Here is a 21,694-nt window from a genome sequence, read left to right as displayed (position 1 = left end):
CCAAGTATCCCTGGAACCCCTGCTTCCATTGGCTGTGACAGGTGACCAGGCAGGAAGTTAGGTAGTGCCTGGGGTGGAGACTTGCAAGGCTCCAGAGCACAGGATGCCCCCAGGCAGGGTCCAGGAAGCAGGCCAAGCCGTGCCCCCTCCCCTACACACACCACCTCTCTGGTAGAGCAGCGTATGGGAGTTGTGCTGCTGACCAAACCATGATTTTCCTCTTCCCTGAACCTACCTTGCCCCTGAAATGCCAACCAGGAGGAAGTAGGAAGAAGCAGCTCTTAATGATTTCATGTGGTGGCAGCTGCGACAGTCCTCCAGGATGGAGCATCCTTAGGCAAACAGTACTGATACTTCCTTCTCTCAACCCTGGTCCATGAGGCAGACCCTCCAAACCACCATCACCCTGATTCCACATCCCTGTGGATCTGCCAAATATCTGGCATATCCAGCTAACCTGAGCCCACACCTAACTAAGGAGGTACCAGAGCCCAGGAGTGTTTCACATGCTGACCCGGGGGGCGGGAGCCCTGGCCCTACCTGGTTTCGCTGGTTTCTTGCCAGTTGATTGGTCTTCCCTCCCCCAGCTTCATCACCCTTGGTTATCTTTTTCTATACATCAGTTACTCAATGTTTTCCCCCAAGTTCATGAGGTAACAAAACATCTCTGCCTCCTGACTTTTTACTGAGATGGGCACAGGAAGGGAGGCAACTGGTGATCCAGAAGTCTGCATGGGTCGCCTGGCACACTTGGAGACCCCTTCCTTTGGGTTCTGCCCCAGAAGCTGGAGATCATCCCAGCTGGGAAGGCTTTGGGCCTCCTGCTGGCCATCCTCATGGGCTCCCTGCCTCCTCGTGGACAGGGGACTATCACCTTTGGTAAACTGGAGGTAGGGGCACCCGGGCATCAGGTGGAGGGGAGTGAACCATAAGCGGATACTGTGAAATCCGTCCTGGTTTTGAAGCTCCAAATAGGAACTGCCTTGGTGGCCTCTTTTCTCCAGGTTCAGAAACCTGGACAATGCCCAGATCTGGGTGGGGGGGAAGGTGAGAGCAGGCTGCATGCGGGGAGGGGGCGGCAGTGCTGCCACGGCTGCTGCTGCAGCCCCTTGTGTATAAAACTCCCTTTGTATGCAGGTCGCCGGCTGCTCCCCATGCCAGGTGCAGCTGCCAGGATTCTCAATGCGGTTTGAACACAATTTGCCAGTGTTGGTTCAGCCCCGCTGGCTTCCAGTTGGGGGGCCATATGTTGCCTTTAATCTGCCTGTGCGATTCTCACCCATGTCAATAGGCACAGGCGGGTGGGTGGCTCAAATAGCCCGAGCTGAGACTGGGCTGGTGCCCTCAGTGCTGCCAGGCAGTCTGGCTCTCCATGTCACCAAGGAGCACCAGTGGACCCTCGCAGGAGGCTGTGGCCCAGGGTGGCAGGGGCAGGCAGGCCAGGGGGCTGGCAGCGGCCCATGTGTTTGGTGGTGGCGTGTGAGAGCCTCTCTGCTGGGCCATCCCCAAGGCCACCAGTGAGTGAACCCTGCCAGGGAAGTCAGCCCAGGCGGTGCCAGCTCTCCATCCAGACTTTGCATTTCCCTCATTCTTTCTTTAATTGGATTTTTGGTCCTGTTGGGCAAAATAAGCTTTCCACTGGCAGAGCACTCTTGCCTCTTCTGAACGCATGGTGGTGCATGGAGGCTCCGGGCGCTCCAGGCAGAACATGGCTTTCCTTCCCCCTGCCAAAGCATTCATTCCCTCTCTCCAGGGACATAAGACACGAGTGCACACATCACACCGCACTCATCCACACATACCCTCTGCCAGGTCCAGGCAAACTAGGCCTCCCTCTGAGAACTTGACTTTGAGGCCTTCTTGGAAAATAGCTATTCTCATTACTGGGTGCAGATCACCTTGGATGGGCTCTGAATCCGGCCTGTGGACCAAGCTGGGGCTGCTCAGGCACCAGGCTCTGGCTAGCTGTACCCGCCTGGACTGGACAGCCTTGGCCTGGTGGGAGAGCCTCCTCCCTAAGGCCCAGTTTAGTCACTCAGCCACAGATGAGAGTGCCAGGAAGCTGTCTCTCACCCTTCCTAGACAGCCAGGCAAGCAAGCAGAGGCCTTCGTGTGTGTTTGGGCAGGGGGGACATGGGGAGAGGCTGAGGGAGAGGACAGCAAGCAAGCTGGATGTGACTGAGAATGTCAAAGAAGTAGCATTCACTAGCAACAGTCACATGATGTATTTGGATACTCTTAAATTTTACACTGAGCATTAGGGAAGAAAGGGAGAGAAGGAGGGGAGAAAGGGAGGAGGAAGAGAAAGGGAAGAGGAGGAGGGGGAAGTAAATGGGAGGAAGAGGAGGAAAATGAACAGAGGAGGACAAGGGGGGAACAGGGCTGGTGAGGGGAGGGATCTGAAAGGGGGGGAATAGAAGAGTCAGGGAAATTGGGGAGAAGGGGTGAGGGAAGAAAGGTGAGAGGAGGAGGAGGAGGAAAGGGAAAAAAGAAGACTGGAAGAGGGGAGAAAGGGGGAAGGAAGAATAGAAGAAGGATGAAGAGGGAAAGGGGAGGTAGAAGAGGAAGGGAAGATGGGAGAGGAGAGTCACTGCCCATCCCACCACCTGCCTTTCCAGGTGGTTTTCACCAAGGCAGCCCTGCCAAGTGCCAGCATCCCCTGCGCTCACCCAGGCATTAAAGAAACACTGCCTGGGGGGATTCTTACTCCCAGAATTGTCACTGGCCAAGGGAGCCCAGCACACCTCTCTCCCTCTCTCTGCCCCACCCTCACCACTGGCTGGGTCCTTCCTGCCCAGTAGCACCTGCAGTGTTAGAGACCTCTGGGACCACCACGCAGCCAGGCTGGGGTTGTTAAGGTGCCCATTAAAACACCAGCTTAGCCCCAACAGCAGACCAGAAAGCTGCTGATGGTCAAATACATCACAGTATTTCAGAGTCCCTGTTAACAAGCACCCATTAAAATTTGACAACCAGGTAGTATCGCAGAAAGCGCTCGTTTTAAAAAACTTGAGTGCTTTCTGCTGCTTCAGCAAGACAAGGCCAATTTACCTGTCCCTTGCATTTTAAGCCCAGGAGCACCAAGCCTTCGCATCTGGGCGCTGCCTGGTTAATGCCAGGCCACATTTGAACTGGGGTTGTTAATGAGCCTGCCATTGTAAAACTCACTGTCAGTCAGCTGTCTTTTTTTAATCAAAAGATAAAACAGTCGGTTATCAAGGATTAATGATTCTTACAGCATCCATATGAGGCCCATATTTATGTTTTAAAAGAAAACAGAAAAAAGAAAAATGGCCAGATTTTGTTTCAGTAAGCAGTCTAAATCTGCCCTGGGAAGTTAAATTCATTCATTCATTAATTCAGTCATGTGTCTGGGAGAAGCCAGCAGGATCTCCTTCCATCATAAGAACTTCTGACTGTGAAATAAACCCCGAGTAACCAGATTAAGTATGAAGTATGTCTCCGGCAGGTTTAGGCATTAGTTCAAGCGTCGTTTCTGTGCGTCCCAGCTCTCTGTAGCAAGGTGCCGATTGTGGTACTCCAGGCGGCGATGTGGCAGGAGGAAGAATCTCTGTTTCTCCTCTCTGGCTTCAAAATAGAGCTCGTGTATGCAATGACATTATTGTGCTCTGTTGATTTAACTGAGAATATCAATATTTTAAATAGATTCCCATATGAGTCAGATAGTTTTGCATAGCACAGTGTGTAAATATCTCTCCACCTCTGAACACACAGAGGCATATGTGCATGCAGAGACATGCACACACAGGCACACACAGGCACATGCACAATCACACATACATGCAGAGTATGGCTTCTAAAATACTCATTTTAAATTGTTTAGGGGCCTGGCTCACAGCACATAGCATGACACTGGGCTCTTTTATTTAACAATCCTAGATAGAATTTGCCCATTAAAACACACGCACGCACGCATACGCTCACACACCTGCACAAGTGGCCTTGCTCTCACCCAAATCGGGGCCTGTTTTTTTCTAGGTTGGCTACATTCGTATTGGCCTCTCTCTATTCTCTCTCCTCTTTCTGAGTGTCCATATGCTCTAGGATGAGAGCGAGTACTATTACATGAGAACACTTGAAATCACAACCAGAAATGTCAAGGTGCTCCTTCCCACATCAGCAACAATGGCACACACTCAGGTGACAATGCCAGCCATCTTGGAAATCAAATGATGTTTACGGCCTGCAGCACACCAGGCTATGGCTTCAAAGAAAGGCAATACTGATTCTGGAGAGGGCTGGGGATTGCAAACAAATCCAGAAAACCCCAGTGAGGCTCTGTTCACTGTGGTTTAACCTCTTGGGTCTCCAACTCCTCTTCACCGATAGCCTGGTGATGTTAAGTGATGTACCAGCCTCCGGGGGCGGCGGGGAGAACAAGAGTCACCTAGAGGCCTGGAACCCCTGCTGCTGGGCTACTGAGATGGAGGTCTGACCTCTATGTTAAGAAGAGAGGCTGTGGAGTGGCAGTGTCAACAAGGAGTCTGGCAAAAGGATCTAGAAGTCCCATCCCCGCCAATGCAACTGGGAAGCCCTAGAAAGCTTCTGGTGAATTTCATGGAGAGGAAATTGAAAATGCAGGCAGGGGCCATTCCACATGCACAGTGCCAGTCATTCTTTCTAGGGACGAAAACCCTCAAAACAGTCAAGGGTTTTGCCCACAGGAAGCTATGAATAACCAATGAAGGATTGTTCCTTTACATCGGAGAAAGCTGGCAGACGTCACCTTTCCTGATGAAGGAGTGAGCAGGCTGACACTGTGTGCCCGTGAGACACATGGAGGGGGACACAGCATCACTTCTACAACATTCTCGGCAAACATGCACAACCAGAACCGAGTCTTGAGGGGCAATCAGACAAAACAGGAGCTGATGGACCTTTGGCAAAATAATGGCCTTACCTGCTTTAAGCACGTAAAGGTAGCCGGGCACTGCGTCATGAACTTATGGTCCCAGCTACTCAGGAAGCTGAGGCAGAAGGATCACGTGAGCCCAGGAGTTCCTGGTCAGCTTGGGCAATATAGTGAAACCCTATCTCAAAACAAAAATCCAAAACGGCCAATTTGCTACCAACCACATTTTAGGGGCTGGAAGTGTAACTCAGTGGTAGAGTGTTTGCACTGGATTTCATCCCCAGTCAGGAAAAAAAAAAAAAAAAAAAGAAAGGAAAAAAATCAAGAAATTCAACTCTATAGGCCAGGCCCAGTGGATTAAGCCTATAATCCTAGCTATTTGGGAGGCAGAGATTAGGAGGATCCTGCTTCAAGACCAGTCTGGGCAAAAAGTTTGAGAGACCCCATTTCAACCAATGACTGGGTGCAGTGGCGTGTGCCTGTCATCCATCCTATGAGGGGAAGCACAAACAGGAGGATCAAGGTCCAGGCCAGTCCAGACAGAATGTGAGACCCTATCCCAAAAAGAACTAATACGAAAAGGGTTGGGGGTGTGGCTCAAGTGGTAGAGCACCTGCTTGGGAAGTGCAAGACCCAGAGTTCAACCCCTAGTACTGCCAAAAAAAAAAAGAAAGAAACTCAACTTGACACTGAGAATTGTTCCAGATTATACTCAACTAAACAGACATAACAATAAAACGCAATATGTAATCTTGAATTGAATCTGGGGCCAGAATTTTTTTTTCTTTTGCTATAAAAGAATAGTAGAAGGACAGTTGAAGAAATGTGGGTGTCTGTAGATTAGGTGACAATATTGCAGCAATATTAATTTCCTGATCTTGACAATTGTACTGTGACTATGTAAGAGAATGGCCTTGTTTCTTAAGAGATCTGTATCAGAAGTAAAGGGACCCTGTGTCTGCAACTTGCTCTCAAACAATTCATACATACATATTATGTATACACACACACACACACACACACACACACACACACATATATATGTTTTGTATATATAATGAGAGAGAGAGAATAAAGGAAATTGGTTAAATGTCAACCTTTGGAGAATGTGGGTGAATTATTTACATAATTTTGCAACTTTTCTATGAGTCTAAAATTATTTTCTAGCTGGGGAGTTTGGGTTTTTCTTTAGAGCAGCAAGGAATGAGGGAGCCATACATGGAGAGCATGAGGACGGTGAGCGTCAGTGCACAAGGTGGCCATGGTCCCAGCGCTGGTACTCATTTCAGCCAAAAGTACCTATCTTGGGGCTCAACACTTAGGAGGGCACTCCATTTGTCTTGCCGAGTGAGTGAATGAATGAACGAATGAATGAACGTGCGTGTTCCTGCCTCTCCATCACACACCACAGAGCAGCAATTGCTACAGGTCTGACCAGGGCTCTAAAGGGAGCTTTGTGTCTCCCTTACTGGTCCCACTGGGGTGAGAAAGCTTGAGTGACTCCCTATATCCATCTGAATGCTTCGGCTAGATTCCTTATTTAAACCACAGCGCATCCTCCAAATAAACACGTGCATCTGTGCAGCTAGCAGCCAGGGAGCACTATTAAACACGCAGCGGCAAAGGCCTAGGCCCGCACTGCTGCGTGCAATTTCCAGCCGGCTCACTATTCTTTTGTCACCGCCTTTTTATTGGTTTTTCTCAAAGTGGTTACAATGCTGTTATTGTAATACCCTCACACCAGAAGAGCGAGAGAGGCGGCAGTGACAGGGAATGGAGCAATTTCTGCTGGGAGAGCCAGCACACCCGGGTGGGGGAGGCTACCTGGCAATGAGAGGGAAACTGAGCCGTTTTTGTGGCTCAGGTCAACTTGACCTGCTAGCCAACATCCCAGGAGCCAAGGCAGCCCTTGAATTCCCTGTAGGGTTAGTGGCCTTGGCATTTCCTGCCCCTTGAAGGGCTCCACAGCCCCCTCCTCTCCCATGACCCATCAGCTTCAAGAGGCAAGGCCAGAGGATGGGGTTGTAGCTCAAGTGGTAGAGTGTCTGCCCAATACTACCCAAAAAAACCCCAAATAAAGAAAAGAGACATGGCCATGCCTGGCCTGCCATGGGCGGGGGACCCACCTGGAGGACAGAAGCCATGCTCTTGGACACTTGTGACTCCCCCGGCATCCCCATTCCTCGCCTGCAGAAAGGACTCTCTCTCATCTCACTGGATTATATGCGTTGAGGTGTGTAATTTACATGAATAAAAGGTGCAAATTTCAAGTGCAACCTCAGTGACTTTTTACAAAGCTCAGAAACAGAGCAACCGCGGTCCAACGTGACTCTCGACGAAGTTGGAAATATTCCATATTTGTCATCTGTGGCTACTCAGCACTTGAAACGTGGCTAGTGCAACTAAGGAACCAAATTTTTACTTATGTGTCATTTCAAATAGCCTCCTGGCTAACGGTTGTGATATTAGACCACACAAATACAAACCATTCCCACCATTCCAGAAAGTTCCTTCGTGCCCCTTTCAGTCAGCTCTCCTTAAGAGGTAACCACTTTTCTGTCTTCTTTCCTAGGCCAGGGCTCTCCATTTGGCACTACTGAGGTTTGGAGCAGGATACTTCTTTATTGTGGGACTGTCCTCTGCACATCATCTTCAACCCACTAGACGGATGCCAACAGAACACACTCCTCAGTTGTGATAACCAAAAATGTCTCCAGACATTGCCAAGGTCCCCCAATCAGGGGGTAGGGTGGGGAGTCACCCCGGATTGCTCTAGATTACTTTGGCCTGCTTTGAAACATCATATTAATGGAATCAGTCGTACAGTATATACTTCATGTCTAGCTTTTTTTTTTTGGCAGTACTGGGGTTTGAACTCAGTCTTGCGCTTGCCAGGCAGGTATTCTTCCATTTGAGCTACACCTCTAGCCCCATGTCTAGATTTTTTTTCTCAGCATAATAGCTATAATTCATCTATGCCATTGTATCCATAACGGATTCCTTTGGTTTTTTTGTATGTTTGTTAGTTTGTTTAGACAGGGTCTCACTATGTAGCCCAAGCTGGCCTTGCACTCAAGATCTTCCTGCCTCAGCCTCCCAAGTGCCGGAATTACAGGCGTGCACTAGCACTCTTGACTTGATTCTCATTTACTGCTGAACACTACTCCACTGTGTGGGGTATCACAATTTATTTGTTTGTTTGTTGATAAGCATCTGAGTGGTTTCCAGTGTGAGGTCGTTATGCATGAAATGACTGAACATTCACATACAGATCTTTGTGGCTACTGAGTTTTATTTATCATGGGTAATGTCATGATAGGATCGAAGGTAAGTATGTGTTTAACTTCATCAGAAACTCTGCCTCAGAATGACTGTACCATTTTCCATTCCCATCAGCAATCTATGAGAGAGAGTTCAGTTCCCCCACCCCATTGCCTCTATCTTTTTAATTTTAACCATTCTAGTGGCTGGTGGAACCGCCTAACAAAGGCTGCAAAGCCATCCACAAGAGCCAGACTAAACATGAGCTGTAATAACAAAAGAGCAGGGGGCGGGGGGGAGCTTAGAGACCTCAGGCCTTCAGGAGCTCCAAGTCCAGGAACCTAAGTGTGCCTTGGGGCCCCCACAGTGGGAGTGGCAATGTGGTATGCGACGGGGGAGGGAGACATGGACAGGGAAACAGTTTGCATCACAAAGGAGAATAGCAGAAAAAAAATGTATTCCATAGGAGACCCTCAACCATTCCCCCGCCCTTCACCCAGCCACCATTTCCAACACACACATACACTTGACTGCACACACATACGCAGGCACATACCCACACATACATACGCACTCATGTGCGCACATGCACGCACACATGCACCCCTTTAGGAGAGACATTAGTCAGCAATCCCTTTGCAAAGGGCAGGGTGATATTGATGAAGAGGAAAGGGGCAACAAGGGCTGCCACTTGGGGAGTTCAAATGATTTGGCTAAGGACTTGCCAACTTTTAGAGGGGCACAGTCCTGCCCACACTGTAAATTAGATGCTAAAAGATGGGGACTCGTCAAAGAAATAAATCCCAACCCCCACCTCCGTGGGGCTTCTGGTCTAATTTTCGATGGAAAATAAATAATGCAACTCTGAAGTTGGAGATAATATAATGCCACCAGGACCTGGACACAGACAGCTGCCTGCATCAAGACTGACAGAGTGTGACAGGTTAATCCGGAGGGGCTTACCAGAGGAAGACAGGAATCCAAAGGGGAGCGACGCCGGGAATTAAGCACGAGACAGAGGCAGAGGCAGCACCCCACCATCCTAATAAATGTCTTAACATGTTCTGTTTGGTGTCTTGTTAACTGCCTGGTCCCCAAAATTTTTATCTTGGGGAAATATTACCCCCCAAAAAAAAACCCATTAATCTATTTTTAGACTCATAAGGAAATTCCTGGTAATGAAACAGTCTACCTCCTGCTGCTACAGCCAGTGCAAATCCATCAGGGAAGGTCTCTGACATTGTCCTATAGAGGTAGGAGGGAGGGGCCAGAGGTATGGGATGGGGTGTCCCCTAAAAATGATATCACTTTTTCTGTCAATCACTCGGGAAAGAAATGCCTGGCTCTGGGAAGTAGCCCTTCTGGCATTCCAAGGGTAACTCTTAGGTTAGAGAGGAAAGATGAATGCAGTTCTCTTGGGTCTATATATCTTGGGACTGGGACGTTTTTTGTTGTTGTTTTAGGTTTTCCTGATCTTGTTTTGTTTTCTTTTGTTTTGTAGTTGTGTTTGCAGGGCTTCACACATGCTATGCAGGCACTCTACCACTGAATTATAACCCCTTCCAGACTCTCATTCTCTCTCTTTCTCTCTCTCTGTTTTTTGAAACAGGGCTTTGCTATGTAGCCGAGGCTGGAACTCACAATCCTCCTGCCTCAGCCTCCAGAGTGCTGGGATTACAGTTGTGTGCCACCACCCCCGTGCCCCCAGAACATCCTCAAGAGGACCTACCGGTGGTAAGGCTCAGAGGTGGCATGCGCTTGAGAAGAGATGTCAGCCAGCCAGGAGCTCACAGCGGGAGGGATATCAAGCTGAAGATGAGTCAACTCTGAATCGTAAGCCAAATGTTCCAGGTTCGTGTTTCTCTGTTTATTTTCTCTTTGCCCGCCTCCAAACTGTTTATTAAAACTCCAACTCCATGAAGGGCAGGGGCTCGCCTGTCTCATTCACAGCTGTATCCGCAGCTAGAAATGAGCCTGGCACGCGGCTCACTAAATATTTGTTGAACGGATGGATAGCAAAGACCTAATTGAACACTCAGGCCTTGCTTTAGCTGAGCTACTCGATCTGGTGAGGCCAGACCAGGGTGCAGCCTAGAAACACAACCCAGGCCAGTGTACCAGTCTCAGGGTGACAGGAGGGAAGAGCCCAAGGGGAAGGGGACTCTGTGCTGACCCTATTTCCATTGCCAGTCTCTGGGGAAGGTGAGCCCTGTTTTACAAAATGTCCTAACATGTCACTTCCCCATAAGGGATGGAAAAAGTCCAGGCAGACCAGGGAAGCTGAACCCCCAGACTCTTTCCTGGAATTTCTCTGTACCTTGCACGTGGATACCGTGGGCCACCCCCAGGGACAAGGCCTTTTGAAGGATTTCAGAAGGTCAGGGTCCTTTGCTTTGTTACACTTGAGCAGAGCTGAGGCAGGCAGACATTGTTTAAATTTGCTTTGCTAAAGAACGAAGGAGGAGCAGAAACTCAAGCGGCATAAAAATCACATTTGGTTCCCAAGTCCTGACTCAGGCACAAGGCATGCCTGGACACACAGGAGCAAACCCGTCATCCCAACGCCCATCAGGGAGCCCGAGTGCCAGCCAGAGGCTGAAGTCCCCTACTCCAGCCTCAAGAAGCCAATGCCATCTTCCTCCATGAGGCAGATGCCGCCTCTCTTCTAGGGCCTGCCACGAGTCATTTTCCTGTCCTTCTGCCTCAGAGATGGCACCTCCCAGCTCCCCCAGTCTCACCCACAGAGTGTGAGGGTGCAGTTAGCTGTGGCCGATGCACAGGACAGCAGTGGTTGACAGCCAGCAAATAATAGAGCTCTCTGGGTCTGTGTTACCTAATCCACCTACCTCTGGAGCTTCCCTTGGCAACTCATCAGGAAGCACCCCTCCCCCATGCCATCTGGAAGCGGTTTTGAAAAACCTACTCATTATTGTTAAAAGCAACACACAGGTTTTTGCAAGACACAGTTACAATGGCAGTCCCTGGACTGTAAGTTTGTGGAAGATCGGGGTCTTTGCTAACTACTGTATAACTATCACCTGTGCATAGTAGGCACTTGGTACGTGACTGTTAAATCGATGCAGAATTAATAAACTCACAATAAGAGTGGTCCCTTTATTTCTGCATTAAAAAGTCATCCTAAAATGTAGCAGCTCAACAACTACTCTGTCATATTCATGGTTTCTTGTAAGTCAGGAATTTGGATGGGGCAGTGATGCATGTCTGTCTCTCTGCTCCACCATGTCTGCGGTCTTCATTGACAAAGGGTTTGAACAATCTGTAGGCTTCTTCACTTACATACCTGGCCCTTGGGCTGCAGTGACTCTGTGGAGGCTGGGCTCAGCTGGAACTGTGTATCCAAGTTCCTGTATGTGGCCTCTTCCTGTGGATTGGGCTTCCTGACATCATAGCCTACCTCAGACTAGTCAGAGTTCTCACATAGCAGCCACTCAGGGCTCCACAGCAGAAACTATGTCACCCACTCCATCCTGCTTTTAGTCACTAGTATATCTAGTTTTAAGGGGAGGAAAGATAGACCCTACCTCTCATTGGAAGGAAGATATGTCAGAAAATTTGGGGTCATGTTTTACATTTGTTTGTTTTGAAGTGTTGGAGACAGACCCCAGTGCCTTGCACCTGCTAGGCAAGTGCTCCACCACTATATCTCCCAGCCCGGGGATCATGATTTCAAACCACTCCAAAGGGTAAAAGGTTAGAAAGCCCTAAGAATTGTGCAGCCATTCCTTCCACAGAATTTATATTGGGTGTCAACCACCTGTTAATCTCTGGATTGGGTAATGGGTAGGGATTTAGTGGTAACCAAAATGGACATTGTCTCTGCCCTCATACAGCCTGCATTGTACCAGAGAAGATAAATTAAATAAAGCCTCATGATGATAGGTCATGAATGCCTAATGGGAGAATACCCTGGGAGAGAACAGAGATTGAATTTATTGGAAGCATCTTGCTTTGTCCCTGGGGAGGCCAGCTCTGAAATCATGGAGAAGGAAATGAGGACCTGAGAGAGAGCCAGAAAGGAAGCCAGCGAGTGTGTGATAAGCAGGCTACTGCTATGGACAAATGAGACTTGGTCTCACAGGACACCTCTGGTTGACAGTGTAGACCACAACCCAGATAGTCTCACCTGAAGGGTATTTTCTCACCAAATCCCAATCCTAGTCATTGTTGGGGACATTGTGGTGGACTGTCCTCTCTGTGGGCCCTGCCCATTCAGGCTGCCAGAGGAAGCCTCAGGCAAAGGGTCCCAAGAGGATATGGAGGGATACAAGGTGTCTGCGCTGGCCCAGGGTCAGGGAAGCCCTCCATAAGCAAGTGATCTTCTCAAAGGAGTCCAAGGGTCAAGAGCATAGGATTCTAGATGTCTGCTTTTTTCTGTTATATGTGAAATTTTCGCCAAACATGCCTCCATGCCCTAGAGAGCAATGTGTTTTGCCTTTCTTCTTACCACCTGTGGGTTTGCAACAACTGACCACCCTCCCCACCCGCACCTTCCCATTGTGACTAATGGAAAACATGGGCACCACAGCCCACAGGCAGACAATCAAGGTGGGGATGTTTGTGCCCAGGAGAGAATTGCCCCAGGTGCAAGGTGAACTGCCAGGAGCTGTGGGCGCCACGCCCTGCAACTCTGACCTCAGCAAGCTTAGCACAGCCAGTGGTCACTGAGCCATCCTGAGGGTAGGGGATCTTTCAGGCCTTGGCAACTCTTCGATGGCAGGGCCCTTATAGAAAAAGGTGGTTGGCAGCACCCTTGTCACAGACTGGATCAGAGATGGTGCTCTTGACACATGCACAGTTCAGTGGCAAGGCTAGCCGACAGCTCTCTGGTCTGGTCAATGGGAGATTCTGAGAGCAGCTCACTGGTTCACAGTTCCTCATCAAAGCTTCAGAATGCTGAAAATCCAGGTCCCTGTGACCTGTGGGTCACAGGATCACTGGCACACTGGTGTTGACACTACAAAAACACCTGTAAGCTAGAGCAACTGGAGGAAAAATAAGTGAGAGACTGGAAGAACAGGTATTGTTATGAAGACAATCTAATGCTCTTATTTTTGAATCACTCATAGAATTTACATAAAATTTTCAAAGTGTTGGTCTTAATGACCCTCTTAAAGCGTCCTTAAATTCCACTGTTACTGAATATCAACTATATGCCATGCCTTGAGTTAAGCAAATTTTTAAGTTAAAAATAGTAAGAAAGACTGCCTCTGTAGTGATGGCACTTGGCAGGGTGAGTGACTGAATCAGGACCACGCCCCACTGCCACTTGTCTCCCTGCTGACTGCTCACCTGAGGTATGGGTTTGTCTGCAGGCTTTGAACTGTTGTTCCACACAGCAGCAGCTCACCTGAGATCTGGCCTGGGTCACTGTCACCCTGAGAACACCAAAACAGAATGGGGGAGGAAGGGGTAAAGGAGAGAAGAAAGGTGAGGGGTAGAAAATGAAAGGGAGAGGGGAGAAAGGGCTCAAAAAAGGTAGGGGGAGGGGCTGATGAGTGGCTCAAGTGGTACAGCACCTGCCTAGCAAGCATGAAGCCCTGAGTTCAAACTCCAGTCTGCCAAAAAAAAAAAAAAAGTGGGGTCAGGGAAAAGGGAGAAGGGGAGAATGAATGAAGAAGAGGGGGGAAAGGGATGGAGGAGACAACTCCCCAGTGATGAAAAAGCCAGGGAGTCAAATTCCTCACTCAGTGACAGAGAATCCCAGCTGTGGAGGACAGAGCAGTGGCAAAGCCATCTGAACTGTAAATTCCTGGGAGCAGAAAGTAAACTCATCTTTGCTGGTGGATGGAAACTTAGAGAAGAGACAGCTGGCAACGACACAGTAGACTCAGGATGGCATATCCCCCAGAATGCCCCCTGTCGCTGGTACAGGGCACTATAGAGTTAGTGGGTTGCATCCCACAGCCTTCCCGCAAAGTTGCCTCAAATCCAGAGGGGCAAAGAAGCTGACTGTTTCAGGGAAGGCTTGAAGCCAGGAGGTGGAGAATAGTTTGGGTGGCCTGGGGCAGGGAGGGGCCTGGGGCTGGAGAGAGAACCCAAAGAGCTTTGGTGACCTGAAGAAGACAGCCTGCAGTTCTAGGAAAGGGGGGGGGGGCGAATGAAGAAAGAAGGCCCCTGGGCTGCAGGGAACGAAGTCCCACACACATACCCTGAATGAGGATGTGGCTCAGTGATAGAAATACTTTTCAAAATTTAAGGCCTGGGGCTCATCCCCAGCACAGCAAAAAGCAAAATAGAATAATACAATCAAATTATAAGAAACCAGCTTTTAACAGGCTGCACCTGGGCAACTTTGGCGCCCTACCCTTCACTTTCCCATCACCGTCAGGAAATCAAAAAGTATCTAGAAGCTTCTATCCCAGAGTCCTTAGGCTGTGAGGGACCTCGGAGGCAGTATGAAGGCTCAGCTCTCTTGCCTGGAGTCAGGACCCACTTGGAGGTGTAATGTCTCGTCCAGAGCTCCCTATGGAGTTGCAGGCAGAGGCTACCCTCTTGTTAAAGATGGATGCTTATGTCCTCCCAAAATTCATGTGTTGAAATCCCAACGCCCAAGGCAATGGGATTAGGGGGTAGAGTCTTTGGGAGATGATGAGGTCATGAGTAGAACCCTTGTGAATTTAGCGTCCTTACCAGAGACCTACAGAGCTCCTGCCTGCTTTTTGCCATGTGAGAACACAAGAAGCTGGCAGTTTGCAACCCAGAAGTGAGCTTTCCTGGAACCGACTATGCTGGCCACCCTAACCTCGGACTCCTGGCCTCCAGAACTGTAAGGAGCAAATTTCTGTGCTTTATAAGACACCTGGACTGTGGTTCTTTGTCATAGCAGCCCAAGACATCTCTGCAGAGAGACTCTGTCTACAATTGGATTCCTCTCCTTCCCCGCAAATCCTCATCTCAGGGTCTGCTTCTGGAGACACAGAAGTGGCAGAGTTCATGGGTTGGCTAATAACAGTTATTAAAGAAGACCCCTCATTCCACCCACCCAACTAGCCAGCCACATTGGTATTGAGTGTACTGCCTGTGGAGGAAACGGAAGCTCAAATACTAGAAAGGATTTGCCCAGGGTGGCACAGCCAGAGATTGGTGCAATCTGCATTCAACCCAGTATTGCCAGCCACAAAGCCAGCCTTCAGTCCTCCACAGCCTGCTGAAAAGAGATGGAGCTCGCAGGCCTTCCTGTGAGAAGCCAGCAGCCCCTGAAGGGAGCTGACATTTCCTGGGTCCCACTGCCAGGGGTGATCTGGGGCCAGCCCGGCATTTGAAACTGACTGAGAGCGAAAGCCCCATTCAAGGCCTTGGTTTAAAAAGTGATTCCACAGTGCTGACAGGCCTCCCTGAGCCAGCTCCCCACAGCCCTGCCAACTTTGCCAAGCTCCCAGAGGCCTGAAGCTAGGGGCCTGCTGGTTAATCAAACCCCTCAATCTCCATGAGGTTTTTAAAACACCCCCAAAGCAGGCTTACTAGGAAGAGTTCAGAAACTGCCAAAAGGACCCTATGGAATCAACATTCAGGGTTCCATCCAGAGACACCCACAGTGACCAATGAGTCATCCAATGGCCAGCTGTCACCACAGAGCACTATATATAGAAGGGACAGGCCAGAGGCGTGCCCGGGACCTACAGCACCTGAAAGGCACCCTCAGCTCTCCCAAAAGGGAATGTGAGTCAACAACGCCATAGCACAGAACTGGAAGCTGCGTGGACTGGAAACAGGCAGCCATCGGGCTGGACACAGACTCTGCTAACACATTTTACTGCTGATGAAGGTAAGAGCAGAATAACATTCAGCAAACTCTCCACACACCACGTCGGTGTCTCCCTCACACATACACTAGAGGATGGACTCCAGTCACTCCTGCCACTACCATTTAGGCAGCGAAAGTGAGGGTTCAGGTCCCCAGGTTTGGTTAGGCTAGGCAAGTACTGTCCAGGATGGTAGCTACTGACCACGTGTGATTATTAAGAGCTTGCAATGTGACTGGCCAAAATTGAGATCTGTGGTAAGTGTGAAATACACACCAGATTTCCAATTCTTAGTTCCAAGAAAAGAATGTCAAATATCTTATTAATAATTTTTTTCTAGATCACATGTTGAAATGGTAATATTTTGGATAAATGGGGTTAAATAAAATATATTATTCAAATTATTTTCACCTGTTTCTTTTTAATGTGGCTCCTGGAACATTTCAAATTACGTTATGTGGTTCACATTTGTGGCTGGAGTTATATTTCTATTGGACAGTGCCAGGTTACAGGCTAGAGGCCAGAACCTTCAGGAAATCCTGGCTGTGCCTTCTCCTGACAAATACAGCCTGCTTCCTGGTTCAAGGCTGAAAGAGGCCAAGGCAGCATTCCAGACAATGCTAGCAGCCACTTGCAGCTCCATGTACCCATTACGAAGACCCCGGTGACACACAAAAGCCCCTGAGTTTCTGTGACCCCAAAATTTGCCCCTACGTCTTCTGAAAATGCACAGCCTTCCTGGGGAAAAATGATAAAACCCCAGGATCTGTCTCCTCCCTTCCCCCACTTAACCCCCAATTAGGCCACTTCCCAAATGAAGCAGCGCGCCACATGCACAACAGTTCAGAGAGCGAAGGAGAGAGAGAAAATGAGAACCAGAGTGAGACATGCAGACACGAAGAGGGAGAAACCCTATCCCAGAGACAGGCACGCAAATGTCACACACTCTGCCTGCTCAGACTTGGGGGAAGGGGGAGAGCGTCTGCATGTGTGTGTGCATGTGTGTTGAGCAAACATGCTAGAGAAAGGTTTAAGAGTGAGATAGACAGACAGAACAGGACAAGGAAGAGATGAGCTCAGGAGCCAAAAACAAACGGAGGTTCTGGGAGTTGACGGCTCCCCTTTCGTGGCAAAGGCTGTTCTTTCTGTGTCACTTTAAATTATTCACACCAGGACAATGGAAAGAATATAGCAAAATAAAAAATGCATCTGGGCCAGGCAGGCCCTGGATCCGTGAGCGGAAGAAACAGCACAGGAGAAGGGTGCGCGGCCTGTGCCAGGAGTGGTGGGCTTTGGCTTCAGGTGGTTGCTCTGGGAACATTCTTCCCAGCCACTATCGACTCCAGAGCGGTGCCAGAGCCAGGCCAACTGCGTACCCTTAAGGACCAGGCCTGGGACATTCAGGGGCCTGTGGGAGTCAGACAAGGCCACAGACTACAGCCACTCTGGGGCCAGGTGAGGCACTGCCTTGCTGCCTCCCACCTCCACCTGCCCCCAAATTGGCTAGTACTTGGTACCAGCGTCCTGCCTATCCTAAGCAGACCCTTCACTGGCGAGCCCAGAGTCCTTTGGGTGACCACCAATTAATCAGATCAAAGCAGGTTTTATGTGCTTCTAGGCAATGTTACCTCAGATGGGAACCTATATCCATCCACCTCGGCCACCTCTTCGGCATTGGACTTCTCACAAGGAGACCAATAAATGTCTTAGGTTGCTCAGGCTGCCACAACACTCAACCACAGGCCGAGTGACTTGAACGACAGATATTTATTTTCTCACAGTTACAAATGCTGGAAGTTCAAGATCAAAGGTTGGTTCCTTCTGAGGCCTCTCTCTCCCTTTGGGTCCCAGAGGGTCACTTTCGACCTTTGTTCTCACGTGGTCTTTCCTCTATACGTGGTATCCAAGTTTTCTCCTCTTATAAGGACACCCATCATTTTGAATTAAGCCCACCCTTTAGGTTTCATTTTAACTTAAATTTTAACACTTCTTTAAAGGTCCTATCTCCAATGCAATCACATTCTGAGGTCCCGGAGGGTAGCTCTTCAACATACAAATGGGGGAAGCTCATAACAAGGAAGAACAAAGAAAAGCAAGGGCAAGGAGGGAAATTCAGGGATGTGACCACTCTCAGAGTCTGATGAACCCTAGCACCCCAGCAACTCCCTGTGCCTCATCCACAGACACTTATAAAAGCCAGAAGACAACAGCTCTTCACACTTCTTCAGGACTCCAGGTTTGACTGATCGCTGCTGTCTTCCCCAGAAGTGGGGTTCTGTGTCCCCAACTCCCAGCTCAGTGCCTGACCTAGCAGGGAGGCTATGATGGAGACAGACAGAGGCTAGTAGGCAAGGCTTTCGGTCTTTACTCATTCAGGATCTTGTCACCAAGAGAAATGATTCCAGAATGAATTTGGGTTCAATTCACAACCACTTGAGATCCTTATAAGATTAAAAAAAGAAAGAGAAAGAAGTAATGATGGCAGATCACATTTTCCAAGATGGCCACAGGTCTCCCATGTGCCATAGCCCTTCTGATATTACTCATCCCATCAAGAGCTGGGGGCAGGGGAGTCTAAGCTGGGCATGGTGGTGCACACCTGTAATCCTAGCACTTGGAGGCCTTAGGAGAAGGATGGCAAGGTTGAAGCCAGCCTGGGCTACATAGTAAGACCCAGTCTCCAATTTTTTTTTTTTTTTGGTGGTACTGTGGTTTGAACTCAGGACTCCAAATTTGTTAGGTGGGTGCTCTATCACTTGAGCCACACCTCCAGTCCATTTTGCTCTAGTTATTTTGGAGATGGGATTTCAGAACTATTTGCCCAGGTTGGCTTTGAACTGTGATCCTCTGAATCTCAGCTTCCCAAGGAGTTAAGATTGCAGGTGTAAGCCACTGGTGCCTGGCCCAATTTTGTGTTTTAAAGAACTGGGGTCTATGGTCCCTGCCCTTAAATGGGGATGTATTTGTGACAATGCAAGAAGTGTCGTCATGTGACTTCTCTTATTCTTACAAACCAGTCACCATGCTGTACAGGGAGAGGCCACAAGGAGACATTCTAGCTGAGGTCCCAGCTAACATCAATGGCCAGATGTCTGAGTGAGGAAGGAAGCCCTTGATATGACTTCAGCCTCAGGTATTGTCTAACGCCAACTGCAGGAGTCAGAGAGAGGGTGAGAGAAAAAGACAGAGTGACAGAGAAAGAGAGAGAGAGAACCTTCTGGCTGAGGGCAGCCAACCTCGAGTACAGAGAGGTTGTTTGTTTAAGTCACTAAATTTTGGAGTGATTCACTATGCAACAGCTACCTAGAACATAGGCCAAAACACCCTCCCCCTGCCAGCACACACAAGTACACAAAAAACCCATTTCACAGGACCTGTTCCGAGGTCCTGGCTACAGGCCTGGGTGCTGGGTGCTCACTCCATAGGTTCTGGGGCCAGGATGCCAGGATTCACACCCCTTTTTCAACACTTCTTAGCTGTCCAAACTGGGATGAGTACATGAACACCTTCTGCCTCAGTTTCTCTCAAGTGGAAACCATAGCTGAAGCCTCTGCATGGGAGTGGGAGGATTCCATGCAGCAGCCCTCAGCAAGAGAGCAACACTGTGCTGGGCGCACAAGCAACGCTCACTAACCGTTTGCTGGGATGGTTTTACTCAACACCTCCCTTTCCGCCTGCTAACAGGTGGGCCGAGAAACATGTCATTTCTGGCAGCCAGCCGCTGACCATCTTTTTCCATCACACTGAGGTCACCACACTTACTTATTTTGTAAAAATGTCAGCAGCCTGGCAGTCGCAGTCCCTTCCCACAGCACTTGTGGGAAGTCAGCTTCCCCCATCCCCTGTGGTGCTGGAGTTCTGTCCCTGGCCCGGTCATCGGTCATCTCACGCCTGCCTTTGCTTGGCAAACCACAGATTAGCAGAAGGCTCAGGGCTGACCTCAAAACCTGTTTTTTTTTTTTTTTTAAAGTCCCTTGGCCTGGCCCAGAGCTGTGAGACGTGGGATGAGTCATGGTGGGCAGCCACCAAGAACAACTGGCTGGGCTCACAAGACCCTCTGGCTTTGCCTGTCATGGGATTGGCTGAAGGGTGCAGCCCTGGAGGGCCCTGGTTCCTCCTACACACTGACAGTGTGAGGGCCCCACTTCCTGGAGGCAACTCCTAACCACACCAGGGTACTCGCAGCTCTGATGAGTCCTGTTTGCTGCCCTGGGGCCCCTCAGGGTGCCAACAGGGCCCAAGGCCAGATCCATCTGAAGAAGTGGAGAAGCAGAGGGTGGAACACAGCAAAGCCAACAACAGGGATCCTGACTGTGTAGCCCAGGTTTGCCTGGCCTCTGGAAGGGTCCCCATCTGCCTTCGGCATTCTGCCCCATCCTAAATCCCTGTCTTGGGCCCTTGACCTTCCACCTGTTCCACTCTGGAGGGCCCAGCCCCACACAGACCCACCAGTGAACACATTTCTATGCCTGGACTGCTTTCTCACTCTCCATTAGCCTTAACGGGTTCTTTCCACCCAGCAATACCCCCTACTTCCCTCAACTCTTGTTCCTCCCTCCAGATGACCTCAGCGTGACCTCCAGAGGGTCTGTGGGCATCTGTTCTCCCAGCTCTCTTTCCTGAGCAATCCCCCGCCCCAACCCCTTGAGTCACCTAGAAAAATGATCCTTGTCTCTAATGAACCGATTAGATCTTTAGAAAGGACACCTGGAACTTTCTTTCCAGCTCTAGCTGCGTTTGTCAATAGAGTACTGGTTTTTGGGCCTGGACAGGGACATTAAGCATCCGGGGCCTCCCTGCCCTCTAAAGCCAGTAACACCCCCAGTCATTGTCGCAGCCAAAAATGCACCCCTATTTCCAAATGTCCTTCAGGGGGTGGAATGCTTCTGTGAAAAGAAGCACTATTCATCTCAGGATAAAATTATTTTTACTCCACAACAACTAGCAAGCAGTGTTTCCCCGCAGGAGCCATTGTGCCCGTTTCAACAGTGAGATCGCCCTCATGTTATTCAACCCAGTGGAGCCAAGGCCACGGCCAAAGCAACTCACACTCACACGGGGGGGGGGGGCTCCAAACCACCCCGAGGAATGCTGCCTCTTCATTAAGGGTAGGTGCGGGTGGTCCCTGGAAGATAATTCTTGGCAAAGCTTTTACTGAGAAATCATTTGTATAATTCCACACCCCCTTCTTTCCATCACTGGCATCACTTTCAAAAAATAAATAAATAAAAGCGCAAGCATTGTTGGAAGAGTTCCATTGGAGCTGTCTGTTTGTCAAGGTCCATTGACTCAAAATTCCCAGGTTAACCCTGAACACTCAGCTCCCCTGCGTCTAATGTGAGGTTGGTGTTTGTACCTGGGAACTCTAGGGAGGGGAAATCTTGTCTTTTAAAGGAAGAGAAAAGAAAATAAGGTAGCCTCCTTCTCCAGCGTCTCTACCTTTTAATATAACGTGTGAGTGCAGACACTGTCCATCAGTCCCTTGAGCGATGGCCAGCCTGTCATGAGGCACCACACCTGGATCTGCCAGGAAGGAAGAACATCGGCTCCTACAGGGCCACAGCTTTGCACACACTTGCTGATGACTCTGTATGCCCATGGGTCTAGCCATGGCATATCCAGATACCTTGGGTCATTTTCCTTTTTGGAACAATAGCTCGAAACACTGCTAGCTTCTTGCTGGTGCTGCAAAGATCCATCTCACAGTAAGACCCTGGTCAGAAGGTGTAGGAGCTGTTAGTGTTCTAGGATTCCATGCAACCTATGACCTCTCTTCCCAAAGCATGTAGGGTAGGAC

Source organism: Castor canadensis, chromosome X (assembly GCF_047511655.1).
Source record: "Castor canadensis chromosome X, mCasCan1.hap1v2, whole genome shotgun sequence".
Lineage (NCBI taxonomy): Eukaryota > Metazoa > Chordata > Mammalia > Rodentia > Castoridae > Castor > Castor canadensis.
This window is presented reverse-complemented; position numbering follows the sequence as displayed.